At 39.3% G+C, this 15,323-nt stretch overlaps 1 protein-coding gene across 1 annotated transcript in view; it reads right to left on the reverse strand.

The window, feature by feature from the left end:
• The window catches only part of btbd7 (BTB domain containing 7), a 99,398-nt gene extending 84,397 nt beyond the window's left edge, over positions 1-15,001 (reverse strand). Inside the window, exon 1 of the mRNA XM_062968414.1 lies at positions 14,866-15,001. The gene's annotated coding sequence lies outside the window, so the exon portion shown is untranslated. The remainder of the gene's footprint in view (positions 1-14,865) is intronic.
• Between the last annotated feature and the right edge of the window lie 322 nt (positions 15,002-15,323).

The raw sequence follows: 15,323 nt of genomic DNA on the forward strand, positions 1-15,323 counted from the left end.
TGTTAAAAGCATTGCATAAATAAATACGTAAGTTTAAAACTTATCACAAGTTGCTAGTTTAAGACCAAAATAATGGGCAACAGCGACTGCATTGTCTGTAGCTTTAAACAGTTCTTCCTCTGTGCACGAGGAACATTAGATTAAATGTTTCATCTGCTTGAAATTCAAAATGAATTTCAAGAAGACTCTTTTAAATGGACTTCAAACGTGACAAAATAGTACAGAAGCAAGCCTGTACATGTACTTAAGAATCATTTGTGAAAGTATTGCATATACGACTATCAACTTTAAAATCAAGCAACACTACATGATGTGCCTAATTATTCCAGCACCAATTTTATAATTTAGCAATGTAACCTGAACTAACAGATACACCTAACCGCAAAACTGCAGCACTGTTCCAATGGCAATAACTAGAGAAAGGGAAAACTAAAAGCATCAAAAAAAATTAAGCTCCTGATCTTGAAGTCATGAGGTAAGTTATTGTAGTAATTTAGAAACAGAGGTCTTCTGTTCAATTCCTCCTATTCGTCATGAATTTAAAAGAATCATGTTAAATGTTATACATTCAAGTTCAAATTTAAAATGCAAGATGCATTATAAAGATTTACAGATATGACACTTTTAGGCTGTGGAGCTCCTTTCTAAGGGAGGCTAGGTAATTCTTTTCTTTGTGGTCCTTCTGCTGACATGCGAATATTGTTTTTTGTCTCCAGCCAGGCCTCTTAAATCTCAGCTAATATATAACTGATAATTTATTACTGTGGTTTTGATTGTGCTTTCAGACTATTTTAATGCTTCAATTCTATGAATTTTACTGTTAGCCACCCTGAGTGAATGTGTGTGAATACTTGCTGAAAGAAAGGATACATACTTAACTTAATAAATAAAATATTTAAATAAAGGAATATGCTCAAACAGATAACCAATGCACCCCACAAATCTAGAGTTTTCTACACTAGTATATGCTTTCAAATTAACCTATGCCCCATTGAAGCTATGACAATGAGAATTTTTTAAAATACTCTGTGTTAGGCCCAATTGGTGTGCTTTAATTGATTATGTACTTTTGCGCCAGTACAAGCTTCTTTGAACAGAACAGTATGACACAGTTATTTCCAGCAATTTCATCTTCCTACTGCAATCCCATCAGTCAGATCAACCCATATTGTTTTGGAATGGTCCCCCAGTTTATGTGGCCAGTTGACAATGACCTTGCTTCCTACGCCACTGAGTAATGTTCCACTGGATCCTAAAGTATTCTAGCACCAGTACGATTCCAACAGAATGCAAACTATAAGAAACAGCATATATTTTTCTGAAATGTTTATAGGCCAGGCAAATGTTCACTTATAATTATGTTGAGAATTACACCTTTTACAGATATGTGAAGGTGTGTGAATAAATGAGGGGGAGCATTATTTCTAGCCTTTCACATCTTTAATCAATTCAGTGAGATTAACACTTTAATCAGGTTATCACAATGCTAATCACAGAAGGTATATAGCCTGCTTTTTCACTTGCAAAATCAACAACTCTGAACTTGGGTAGGCCAGCTGCATGTAAGTGACAATTTCAGGACCTCACATAACCTCAGGTGTTTATATTCCTGAGGGGGAAATGTATTTTAAACAATTTTTTAGCCCTGATAACTGCAGAGAAAAAAGGTATTAACATACAATTGCATAATTTATTGATGGTTTCTGCACACTAAACAAGTTGTCCACCCTAGTTTCAGGCACTATGATGTGGAATTACAAGAGACTGATAGGAAAATAAATGCCTTTACTGCTTTGTACTTTTTTAATTGACCTATTCATATAAGGGATGAGTACATTCTGCCTTTCCAGATGTTTCAGACTACAGCAGTAACAATCTCTTATCCACTGACAATGTTAAGTAGGTTAGGATAAGAGATATTTGATAACCCAAGTAAATGTTGAGGCCATTCAGGGATTTAAATCTAGGCCTCTCAAATCCACATCTGACACAATTGTTTTGATATCACGGTGTCAACTCGAACAAGGTTAAATTTATTTATTTATTTACAACATTTATATCCCGCCCTTTTCACTCGAAGGGACTCAGGGCGGTTTACACAATTGGCAACAATTCGATGCCGACACATAGTTAAATTCATAACAATATATAAAATCCATTAAAATAATACAATATAAAAATATAATACATATGGTTAAATCCATTCATCCACAATCCTCATGCTTTAGCCATAAAACAGTTCAGGTCATCTTTGTTGTTTAAATAGAAACTGAACTAAGAAATCATAACACTACTAGGGTGTGGCAATGGGTTTCATGTCAAATTTGTAAGTTTGCTGGACATTTGCTATACAGAATATGGAAAGATGACAACATAGATCCCAGGTCACAACAAAATATAAAATAGTCTAGATAGGTTTTCCAAGTTGGAAACATGTGTATACCCTAGTTAATGGAATCCTGGGCACTATGTCTTTAACAGAAAATATAGTACCAAAGCAGAAAAACCATAGAAAGAGCTGTGTTAAATTTTTACATACAAAAAAGAGCTGCTCAACATGTTCCAACAACCTGATCTGGCAAGACTTGAATAATTAAACAAAAGCATTTTGAAAAATGATTGCTTGAAGAATTTTTACAAAATGCATTCGGGGATTTTTCTTTCACCAGTTTCTACCTTTCTTATTGTTTTCATTCTGTTATAGGCAGGCAATCATGGCTACAACAGTGGAATCCTGCTCTTGCCCTCATCAAGCTTTATTGCACTAGTTATTGCAGATAAACTGCAAGCCAACACAGTTAAGTCTGTGATTCTTCAGCTCTCCATCATCTTAACAATGCTTGCGGGGAAACAGTTACGCAACTGACACTAGTGACATGGAGATCTAGGAAAGAGCAGAGGGAGTATGGCAGTCCAAAGGAGAATGGGAGTCCAAGGACACTCCTAACTGGGAAATCTGGAAAACATTTCTCCCACACCACAACATTACCAATTGTAGGCTTATTTTTTGGTATTCCATCCAAATTCAGGGCTAGCAATCTTACTTCAAATCATTGTTTCAAGAGGTACAATGATGGCAACTTTTAAATTAACTTGTTGGGACACTCAAATTGACAGTCAGCAAATAGCAGAAAGAGGAGCATGTAGGTACACTGAACTATGATAGCATTACCTCTCGAATGAGTCAATATGCAATAGCCATTAAATGTTCTAAGGACAAATGAAACACATTCCCGCTTTCTACTTTCTCCATAAATAATGTTATAGGACAAAATTTCTGCCTAGAAAAAAACTGTACTCTGGTTTAATCAAGGACATAGAGAAGGAAAAACAAGTTATTAGATCACTGTGTCAACAGCCTAAACTAAGTGTTTAAAAGTCCTATAAAATGCCACAAGGCAACATTATCACTACTAAAGCTACATGGGAAGGAAACAAAAAAGAAAGGTACACAGGTCAGTGCAAATTCACAGCTACAAAATTTATTAACTATGTCCAACAAATCAGAACAAAAAATGTGACGGAGGAAAGAGAAAGAATGAAGTGGCACCAAAACAAAATGGTACAAGAGAAACCCTCTATATTGTATTTACTTTATTTCAAAGATATTCGTATCTATAGTCTGCATCTATAACATCTTCTGGATGTTAGGATGACAACCTCCTTTTCTGTATTCTGGCTTTCATGCTTGAGAATCTCAGGGTTGTGCAGAGAGTATGCTTCAGACACAGATGAGAAACTTTGTACAAAATGAGAATATTACCCTATAACTTTGGTTAAAGTGATAAAACATTATTAGGTTATCACAGATCAAAAAGTTTTCCTTATGAACAAATAAAACAATAATTTACAGGCATGCATACCTGTCAACAAAGACTTGCCTACATTACCTTTGGTAATATGGGCTACAAAGTAGCCCTTATGAAAATTTAGTTGATTCCAGTGACCCCGAAACAATTAGATTCTAGCACTGTCTCTTCGCTTTGTTGCAGATCATGACTGAAAGCACAAAAAGAGGCCATGCAAGGGTCTCTTAGCAATCAATAAGCAAGTTTCTAGCGAGTGGACTTCAGAGATTTGCAGCACTAGCTGAAGAGGAATAGTAGCTGTCCTGCTGAGAAGCAGTAGGAAAGATTCCATCTATCTATATTGCAGTTTGGACTGCAATTGAACACTTGATGGTACATGCTAAACGATTTCTAGCCACTTAACTCAGCAGTTCCTCTTCTGTGATAAATCGATTAATTCTCCTTCCCAACTTTAAACTAGTGAGGGCCAAAACATCTAACTAAAACTAGCAAGCTTTATGTAAGAGAGCAACACTTTCTGTATCAATAAAAAATTCAAAAAACAGCTTTCAGAGATAAGGGTGCTACTCTACCAGCCCCACACTACCACCTAAACATTTCTAGATAAGTCCATTAGTGGGTCTCCATGGATAATGAATAGCCAGGCCACATGATCGAGCTGGTTGCCATAACCACAAAATGGTATATAAGAAGATTAATTTGTGATAGTAACAGAAAAGCTGTGAGGATTCACCTGGGAAATCCACAATTAACTCTGCTTGAGACGTGAGGGATAAATGCACACACAGTTAAAATTGAGCTACGTGTTTCAGTATTTTATGATACATTTTTCATTCTTATGCAGAATGAATCCGTGTTAATATACATTTACAGCTGGAAAACCATTAAGTAATGGGTAACTCAAGGATTTCTAAATCAAATCCCCAGAAAACTGAATACACGCATGGGTTTGGGATGGAGGGCTTTAATGTATTTGTTCAGTATAGGATTGTATAGGTTGGCTTTCAGCACACTCCTATGCATGTTTACTTGGAAGCAAGTTCTATGCTATCTACTGAGGTTTATTCCCTTGTAAGTGTGCCTCCAAATTACCACTATGTCAAATTGCATCTACAGAGGAACACTATGCCATTAAAATGCTGTTTCTGTTGTCTTCCTGTCTGGAATAAGAGTTGGAAGGGACCTTTCACTTTAAGGCCTCTCTAAATTGCAGTTTTGCAGAGATGTCTTCTAAATTCCACATAGCATGTTACTGAAGTGAGAATTTCTATTGCAAGAAAAGACTTAAACCAAAGTCCATAATCCAGTACTTTTAAATTACTGTAGCATACTGAAATATGGTTTGAGAAAGGGGGAGGAAGGAAAATGCAATACTAATATAGCAAAGTCTTACAGGATGGTTCAGGTCTGCTTCACACTTAAGAATGTGGGAATAGCAGTAAAGCCCTACCCTATATAAGACAGCTTTAATCACAGTCCAATCTGTATTCCTACTTTAAAACAACTGCCATGGTATCCAATGACTTTATTCAATTGAGAGTGTGTATTTCCACATATGTTATTACTATTTGAATTGCATCAGTAGATAAAGAAACATTATGCCTTCAAGACAGGCCAATGCCATGTTGTTGTTGTCTTATATTTCAAATCTTGGAAAGGGCTTCATGACTTTAAATCTCACTATTTGAAAGAGATGTCTTCCAAATTTTGTGTAGCACTTTCCTGCCAGCTTCAAGTGTAAGAGAGTTTTCCTGCAAGCAAATACTCGAACCACAGTCCATAATCCAGCACTTGCCTAAAAAGTAGCAAATGAAGGAAGACTAGAAAAGACTTGTAAAGGATGACTTTAAGCGCAATCTCATTTGCATGCTTACTTGAAAGCAAACTCTGTAGGATTCAGTAACTTTATTTCCTTGCAAGTGTGTATTCCAATATAAATTATCCCCAGTATGACTGTCTCAAATTGCATCAGTAGGCAAAGGAACACTGTGCCTTCAAAATGGGCTGATGTCATGTTGTTGTTGTTTTTTGTTTCCTATGCAGAATCACAGTGTTGAAAGGGACATCATAACTTTAATACCAAATCACACTGATTGAGAGAGATTTCTTCCAAATTCTGTGCAGCACTTTCATGCAAGCCTGAAGTAAGGGCGATTTGACTTGAACCAAGGCCTATAATCCAGTACAGGCAGTGTTAACCCTTTCCTATGCTATAGAAAGCATGCATGCATAGAGGTTGGAGCTACACTTTAAAAATGTACTTGTTCTGATTTACATACAAATTCAACTTAAGAACCAATTTACAGAACCTATCTTGTTTGTAACTTGGGGACTGCCTGTTACTTCGGCCCTCCGTGTGATTTGGATTTCAACAACAAAATCATTGTAAGGTACTGGAATGTGGCTGGAGGGGAGGGGGATAAAAAGCAATAGCAACATAGGAAAGACGAGGATGGTTCAGGTCTGCTTCTTGCTTAAAAAGCAAAGAATGGGAGAGAAGGATAAAAGACCTGTACAGGATGGCTTTAAGCACAATCGCAAACGCATATTTATTTGAAATTAAGCTCTGTGGCTTCATTTCCTTGCAAGTGGTCATTCCCATATAAATTATTCCAAATTACTACTATGTCAAATTACATTAACAGAAAAAGAAACATGAAGCCTTCAATATGGGTCAATGCCATGTTGTTTTTGTTGTTTTCATAGCGTCAGAAGGAACCTCATCACTTTGAGGTCGTCTAAATCACATCTTTGAAAGAGGCAAATTCTGTGCAGCGCTTTGCCAGCATGGAGTGATAAGGGAGACATTCTCCTGAAAACAAAGATTTGAACAAAGATCCATAATCCAGTATTTCAGGTTATTGTTGCATAATGAAACACAATTTTGAGAGGAGGAAGGAAAAAACTTAAACAGAATGGATCAAGTCTGCTTCTTGTATAATAGGGGAAAGTAGAAAAGGTCTGTGCAGCATGGCCCTATGAGAAGTGTCTTAAAGAACTGGGTATGTATAGCCTGCAGAAGAGAAGGTTGAGAGCATACATGATAGACATGTGTAAATATATTAAAGGGTGTCAATAAAGATGAGGGAGTAGGCTTGCTTTCTGCTGCCCATGAAACTAAGACTCGGAGCAATGGGTTCAAATTACAAAAAGGAGATTCCACCTGAACATTAGAAAGAAATTCCTGACTGTAAGAGCTCTTCAGCAGTAGAATTTTCTGCCTCGGGGTGTGGTGACAGCTCCTTCCCTGGAAACTTTTAAATAGAGGCTGGATGGCCATCTGTCGGGGTGCTTTGATTGTATTTTTCCTGCATGGCAAGGTGTTGGACTAGATGGCCCATGTTGTTGTTATTACTTCAATTTTATGTCTAGTTTCTGTTTGTGTATTTTAATATGTACTGTTTGAAAATATGTCGGGTTTTTTAAATAAAAACTTTATTTAAAAAAGAAAATATGTTTTAATGTGTGTATTTTACAGTGTTTTTAAATGGTTATGTGTTTTAACACTGTTGTAACTAACCCCAAGCCGTGAGAAGAGGCAGATAAGAAATAAAATTATTAATATTATGTGGTCTCTTCCAACTCTATCTATATCTATATATATAAAATGATAAAGTTGTTTGCGCAGTGACTATAACAACAAAACTAAACATCCTAGAAATACGAAATTTGGCAACACAATGCAAAAGGCTTGCCTCCAGGTTACAACAACACAACCACACCACAAAACCACAATCCAGACCCACAAAACTCACAACATCGCATCATGCAATAACAACACAACTAAATGCCCCAGAAATACAAAACTTGGCAACACAATGCAAAAGCCTTCCCTCCCAGTTGGAACAACACAACCACACCACAAAACCACACAGGACCCACAAAACTCACAACAACGCATCGTGACTATAACAACACAACTAAACGCCCCAGAAATACGAAACTTGGCAACACAACACAAAAGCCTTCCCTCCAGGTTGTAACAACACAACCACACCACAAAACCACAATCCGGACCCATAAAACACACAATAACGCATCGTGACTATAACAACACAACTAAACGCCCCAGAAATACGAAACTTGGCACACAACTCAACGCCCCAGAAATATAAAACTTAACAACACAACGCAAAAGCCTTGCCTCCCGGTTGTAACAACACAACCACACCACAAAACCACAATTCGTGCCCACAAAAATCACAACAATGCATCGTGACTATAACAACACAACTAAACGCCCCAGAAATACGAAACTTGGCACACAACTAAACGCCCCAGAAATACAAAACTTGACAACACAACACAAAAGCCTTTTCTCCCGGTTGTAACAACACAACTAGACCACAAAACCACAATCCGGACCCACAAAACTCACAACAACGCATAGTGACTATAACACAACTAAACGCCCCAGAAATACAAAATTTGACAACACAACGCAAAAGCCTTGCCTCCCAGTTGTAAGAACACAACCACAACACAAAACCGCAATCCGGACCCACAAAACTCACAACAACGCATCATGACTATAACAACACAACTAAACGCCCCAGAAATACGAAACTTGGCAACACAACACAAAAGCATTCCCTCCAGATTGTAACAACACAACCACACCCCAAAACTACAATCCGGACCCACAAAACTCACAACAGTGCATCGTGACTATAACAACACAACTGAACACCCCAGAAATACAAAACTTGGCACACAACTAAACGGCCCAGAAATACAAAACTTGGCAACACAACACAAAAACCTTGCCTCCCAGTTGGAACAACACAACCACACCACAAAACCACACAGGACCCACAAAACTCACAACAACGCATCGTGACTATAACAAATACAAAATTTGACAACACAACTCATCCACCTCCCCAATCCCTACATTCACACTTGGCCTCCAAAAAAACAATTACAATAATAACAATGACAACAACAACAACAATAAGAATCAACACCATCACAGGCAAGAAACAGCCAGGCACTGAGGCTGAGAGGCCATTCAGTGCTACACTGGGCCTCCAAAAAACAATACAGTAGCATCTAACTTATCCAACCTTCATGACCACAACAACAACAACAATAATAAACACCTACACAGGCAAAACAAAAAAAAGACTATTGTACCACAATAAAAATATAAACCGCACTCAGCAGATTCAGACATTACAACTAACAACAAACCAAAGACAACAGGGTTCTCAAGCAATTATCAATCAACACAAAAATTGAAGCAGGTAATAGACTTCAAATACTACTACTAATGTGAGTATAAAGAAGGTGGAGGTCACAGCATAAATACAACCTAATGTAGACTGACCAACACCACCAGACTAAGCCACAGCAACGCGTGGCCGGGCACAGCTAGTCTATATATATAAAATGATAAAGTTGTTTGCGCAGTGATATAACAACAAAACTAAACATCCCAGAAATACGAAATTTGGCAACACAATGCAAAAGGCTTGCCTCCAGGTTACAACAACACAACCACACCACAAAACCACAATCCGGACCCACAAAACTCACAACAACGCATCATGCGATAACAACACAACTAAACACCCCAGAAATACAAAACTTGGCAACACAATGCAAAAGCCTTGCCTCCCAGTTGTAACAACACAACCACACCACAAAACCACACAGGACCCACAAAACTCACAACAACGCATCATGCGATAACAACACAACTAAACACCCCAGAAATACGAAACTTGGCAACACAATGCAAAAGCCTTCCCTCCAGGTTGTAACAACACAACCACACCACAAAACCACAATCCGGACCCATAAAACTCACAACGCATCGTGACTATAACAACACAACTAAACATCCCAGAAATACGAAACTTGGCACACAACTAAACACCCCAGAAATATAAAACTTGACAACACAATGCAAAAGGCTTGCCTCCCGGTTGTAACAACACAACCACACCACAAAACCACAATCCGGACCCACAAAACTCACAACAATGCATCGTGACAATAACAACACAACTAAACGCCCCAGAAATACGAAACTTGGCACACAACTAAACGTCCCAGAAATACAAAACTTGACAACACAACACAAAAGCCTTTTCTCCCGGTTGTAACAACACAACTAGACCACAAAACCACAATCCGGACCCACAAAACTCACAACAACGCATAGTGACTATAACACAACTAAACGCCCCAGAAATACAAAATTTGACAACACAACGCAAAAGCCTTGCCTCCCAGTTGTAAGAACACAACCACAACACAAAACCACAATCCGGACCCACAAAACCCACAACAACGCATCATGACTATAACAACACAACTAAACGCCCCAGAAACACAAAACGTGGCAAAACAATGCAAAACCCTTGCCTCCCAGTTGTAACAACACAACCACAACACAAAACCACAATCCGAACCCACAAAACTCACAACAACGCATCATGACTATAGCAACACAACTAAATGCCCCAGAAATATGAAACTTGGCAACACAACATAAAAGCATTCCCTCCCGATTGTAACAACACAACCACACCACAAAACCACAATCCGGACCCACAAAACTCACAACAGTGCATCGTGACTATAACAACACAACTAAACATCCCAGAAATACGAAACTTGGCACACAACTAAACACCCCAGAAATATAAAACTTGACAACACAATGCAAAAGGCTTGCCTCCCGGTTGTAACAACACAACCACACCACAAAACCACAATCCGGACCCACAAAACTCACAACAATGCATCGTGACAATAACAACACAACTAAACGCCCCAGAAATACGAAACTTGGCACACGACTAAACGTCCCAGAAATACAAAACTTGACAACACAACACAAAAGCCTTTTCTCCCGGTTGTAACAACACAACTAGACCACAAAACCACAATCCGGACCCACAAAACTCACAACAACGCATAGTGACTATAACACAACTAAACGCCCCAGAAATACAAAATTTGACAACACAACGCAAAAGCCTTGCCTCCCAGTTGTAAGAACACAACCACAACACAAAACCACAATCCGGACCCACAAAACCCACAACAACGCATCATGACTATAACAACACAACTAAACGCCCCAGAAACACAAAACGTGGCAAAACAATGCAAAACCCTTGCCTCCCAGTTGTAACAACACAACCACAACACAAAACCACAATCCGAACCCACAAAACTCACAACAACGCATCATGACTATAGCAACACAACTAAATGCCCCAGAAATATGAAACTTGGCAACACAACATAAAAGCATTCCCTCCCGATTGTAACAACACAACCACACCACAAAACCACAATCCGGACCCACAAAACTCACAACAGTGCATCGTGACTATAACAACACAACTAAACGCCCCAGAAATACAAAACTTGGCACACAACTAAACGCCCCAGAAATACAAAACTTGACAACACAACACAAAAGCCTTTTCTCCCGGTTGTAACAACACAACTACACCACAAAACCACAATCCGGACCCACAAAACTCACAACAACGCATTGTGACTATAACAAATACAAAATTTGACAACACAACTCAACCACCTCCCCAATCACTACATTCACACTTGGCCTCCAAAAAAACAATTACAATAATAACAATGACAACAACAACAACAATAAGAATCAACACCATCACAGGCAAGAAACAGCCAGGCACTGAGGCTGAGAGGCCAGTCAGTGCTACACTGGGCCTCCAAAAAACAATACAGTAGCATCTAACTTATCCAACCTTCATGACCACAACAACAACAATAATAATAAACACCTACACAGGCAAAACAAAAAAAGGACTATTGTACCACAATAAAAATATAAACCGCACTCAGCAGAATCAGACATTACAACTAACAACAAACCAAAGACAACAGGGATCTCAACCAATTATCAATCAACACAAAAATTGAAGAAGGTAACAGACTTCAAATACTACTACTAATGTGAGTATAAAGAAGGGTGGAGGTCACAGCATCAATACAACCTAATGTAGACTGACCAACACCACCAGACTAAGCCACAGCAACATGTGGCCGGGCACAGCTAGTTATTCTATAATTCTAAGCACAGTCTCATATGCAAGTGTGTATTTCCACATTAAGTTATTTCGAGTTATTACTATGTGAACTACTACTATGCCAAATTGCACCAATTGTTATGTTTTTGTTTACTATCTAACCAGAATAACAATACGGAAGGGGCCTTGGCACTTTAAGATCCCTTTAAAACAGGCATGGGCAAGCTTCGACCCTCCAGGTGTTTTGGACTTGAACTTCCACAATTAGCCTACCAGCTGTTAGGAATTGTGAAGTCCAAACACCCAGAGGGCCAAAGTTTGCCCATGCCTGCATTAGATGGTGACCCCATTCCCTTTAAAGTGAGGGAGGAAATAATACTAAGTGCCAAACTTTTGAGGTCTTAAAATGGGAATTAAGGAAATTATTTCAGATTTCTTTAGGTTCTGTCAGTGTTTTTTAAGTTGCACATAGGTTTATCAGAAAATAATGCTGAATACAGTTTATTTCATATATAGCTACTCCTTTCCTTTCCCCCTCCCCCCCCACCAGACAACAAAAGGTATATCTGTCTGATTGCCATGGTATCTTCCAAATACACTTCAGAGTTTACACATTAATTTTAAAGAAGAGGACAGAAGTCAATAGATTTAATAGATTTGTTATGTTATTAACAATGTGAACAATTATATTGGATCAAATGAAAGACCTATCTTGTCCACTATTCTTACTCAGTGTCTAGCTAATTGCCAATAGGATTCTCAAAAGGAGGATATACAGTATGTGCTTTTATGATTATATTCTCTAGCCACTGATATTCAGATTCCTTTTGCCTAATCATCTTTTAGGGCCATCCATGATTGGCAGCCATCATGAAATCTTATGGTAGCCAGTTCAAGACACCCAGGGGGCCGAAATTTGCCTATGCATGTTACTACTATGCCAAATTGCATCAAAGAAACACTACACCTTCAAGATTTCTATCTGGAATCACAGTGATGGAAGGGACCTCACAACTTTAAGGTCTCTCTCTCTCTCTCTTTTTAAATTTATATATCTATCAATATGTATATGTATACATTCCTTTCCCCTTTTTACAATATCTTGGGACAAGGAAATATGCTATATTTTGCACAAATAAAAAGAAGAAAATCAAACACAGCTTAAGCACACTCCTTATCAGTTTTTAACTTTCTCCAATTACAAGTTATACTACATATACCTCTAGTACACATCTTTTATCTACTTATACATATTTTATTTCATTACTAGCTGTGCCCGGCCACGCGTTGCTGTGGCGAAGTATGGTGGTATGGGAAATAAAGTATTGAGGAATTGGTGGTAGTTAAGGTAAAGGGTCCCCTGGGCTGAGTGGGTTTCTAGGAGACCAAGTGAGCGGAGCTAAGCCTTCTAACTGGCAGCAATTGGATAAAAACAATTATTCCTCTCCCTCTAATTAGGACTTTATTTTTCTTTTCTTTTTGTTGTATCAACCTAGAGGCATGGATGAGGGGTTGTGCTGTCAATTTTCGAGGTTGTGGGGCATTTACTTTTGTTGTTTTGTCCGCTGCCATGATACCATCACTCTTTTATATATATAGATTATTATATCTTTTCCCCTCCTCCCACCTTACCCTTATTTTGTGCCACCTTCACCAGGACCAACTCATCTTGTTTCACAAGTCTCAGTAATAATAATAATAATACAGTAGAGTCTTGCTCATCCAATGTTCTGTATTATCCAACGCAGTCTGCCTCCCGCCTGGATCCACAGCTGTTTTTCTAGGCATCAATTCTATCTTTATTTGTAGTCAATTTTTTGTAGTCAATGTTTTCAACACACTGTGATGTTTTTGTGCTAAATTCGTAAATACAGTAATTACTGCATAATGTTACCATATACTGAACTACTTTTTCTGTCGATTTGCTGTAAAACAGGATGTTTTGGTACTTAATTTGTAAAATCATAATGTAATTTGACGTTTAATACGTTTTTCATTAATCTCTCGTTATTATCTAACATTTTCGCTTATCCAATGTTCTGCCGGCCCATTTATGTTAGATAAGTGAGACTCTACTGTAATAATAATAATAAATCTTTATTTTTATCCCACTTTTCTCCCTCACAGGACCCAAAGCTGCTTACAATATATTAAAATCATGTAAATAACAATCCAAATACATAGATAACAAGTATAAGGCATCATAAAACAAGCAATAATATCTATTCACAGTCTTGTGGCATCCAACACTTTAAAGTCCAACACTTTAAGGTCCCTCTAAAATAGGCTTAGGCAAACTCCGGCCCTCGAGGTGTTTTGGACTTCAACTCAACAGTAAGAGTTGAAGTCCAAAACACCCAGAGGGCCGAAGTTTGCCCATGCCTGCTCTAAAATCACATCCTTTGACAGAGACCTCTTCCAAAACCCTGTGCAGCACTTTCCTGCCAGCTTGGGAGTAAGTAGTAGCGAGGGAGAACTTCTCTTGGCAGCAAAGCCTTGAAACACACAGTCCACAAACCTGGGTCTCTGAAGTTACTTTCAGGATAAAGAAACACGATTTGGGAAGGAAAAACCAAGACGCCTTAAGTCCGCTTCAGGCTTCAAAAGTAGAGAAAGGGACGAGATGCAGAGACGGGGGGAAACACGGAGGGGGGGGGGGGGGGGAGAGGCAGGCAAGGGCGATGACAAGAGAGAGAGAAGGGAAGAAAAGAAAAGCGCTCGGTGGTTGAAGGGAGGAAAAAAGGAAGGAGGGAGGGAGGGGTAAAGGGCGGGCGTTTGCCACAAGTCTAAATCCCAAACCGTGAGGAAGATGAAGGGGAGCGACGCAAGGGAGGCTGAGGGGGAAATCTCTTCAGACTCTTGTTTGGGTTCTGACGCGGGAAGGAAAGGCGACCCCTCAATTCCCTCAGGGCCAGAGACGGCGCCGAGGGGGCTTCCTGTGTATTATCCCCCTTCAGAGGAGCCATCGACTTTCTCCCGCCTTCCCCTCGCCCCTTTCTTTCTTCCCCTCCACGCCGAACACTTACTCTTCCCCACTCACGGGCTGTCTTCTTCCCAGCCTCGCTCTGCTCCCGCCGCCGCTTCTGCCGCCATTTTGAGCCCAGGCTCCAGCCAGGCTGGTTCGGGAGGGGAAGGGAGGGGGGAAGCCATGGAGCGAGTCTGCGCAGTAGCGCCCGCCCGGGTCACGTGGCACACTAGGGAGGGGAGGGGGGGCAAGAGTATGGGCTGAGGGGAGCTTCATGCAGTGTGGCACCACTTTGAAGTCATGGCAGCCTTCTCTACTAACCCTGTTTCCCCTAAAATAAGACATCCCCAAAAAATAAAACCTAGTAGAGGTTTTGCTGAACTGCTAAATATAAGGCCTCCCCTGAAAGTAAGACCTAGCAAAGGTTTTGTTTGGAAGCATGCACGCCTAACAGAACACCAGAGCAGGATTGGTAAATGTACATACTATAGAGTGTTGTACATGGAAATAATGGTAGTA

This window comes from Anolis carolinensis, chromosome 1 (assembly GCF_035594765.1).
Source record: "Anolis carolinensis isolate JA03-04 chromosome 1, rAnoCar3.1.pri, whole genome shotgun sequence".
Taxonomy (NCBI): domain Eukaryota; kingdom Metazoa; phylum Chordata; class Lepidosauria; order Squamata; family Dactyloidae; genus Anolis; species Anolis carolinensis.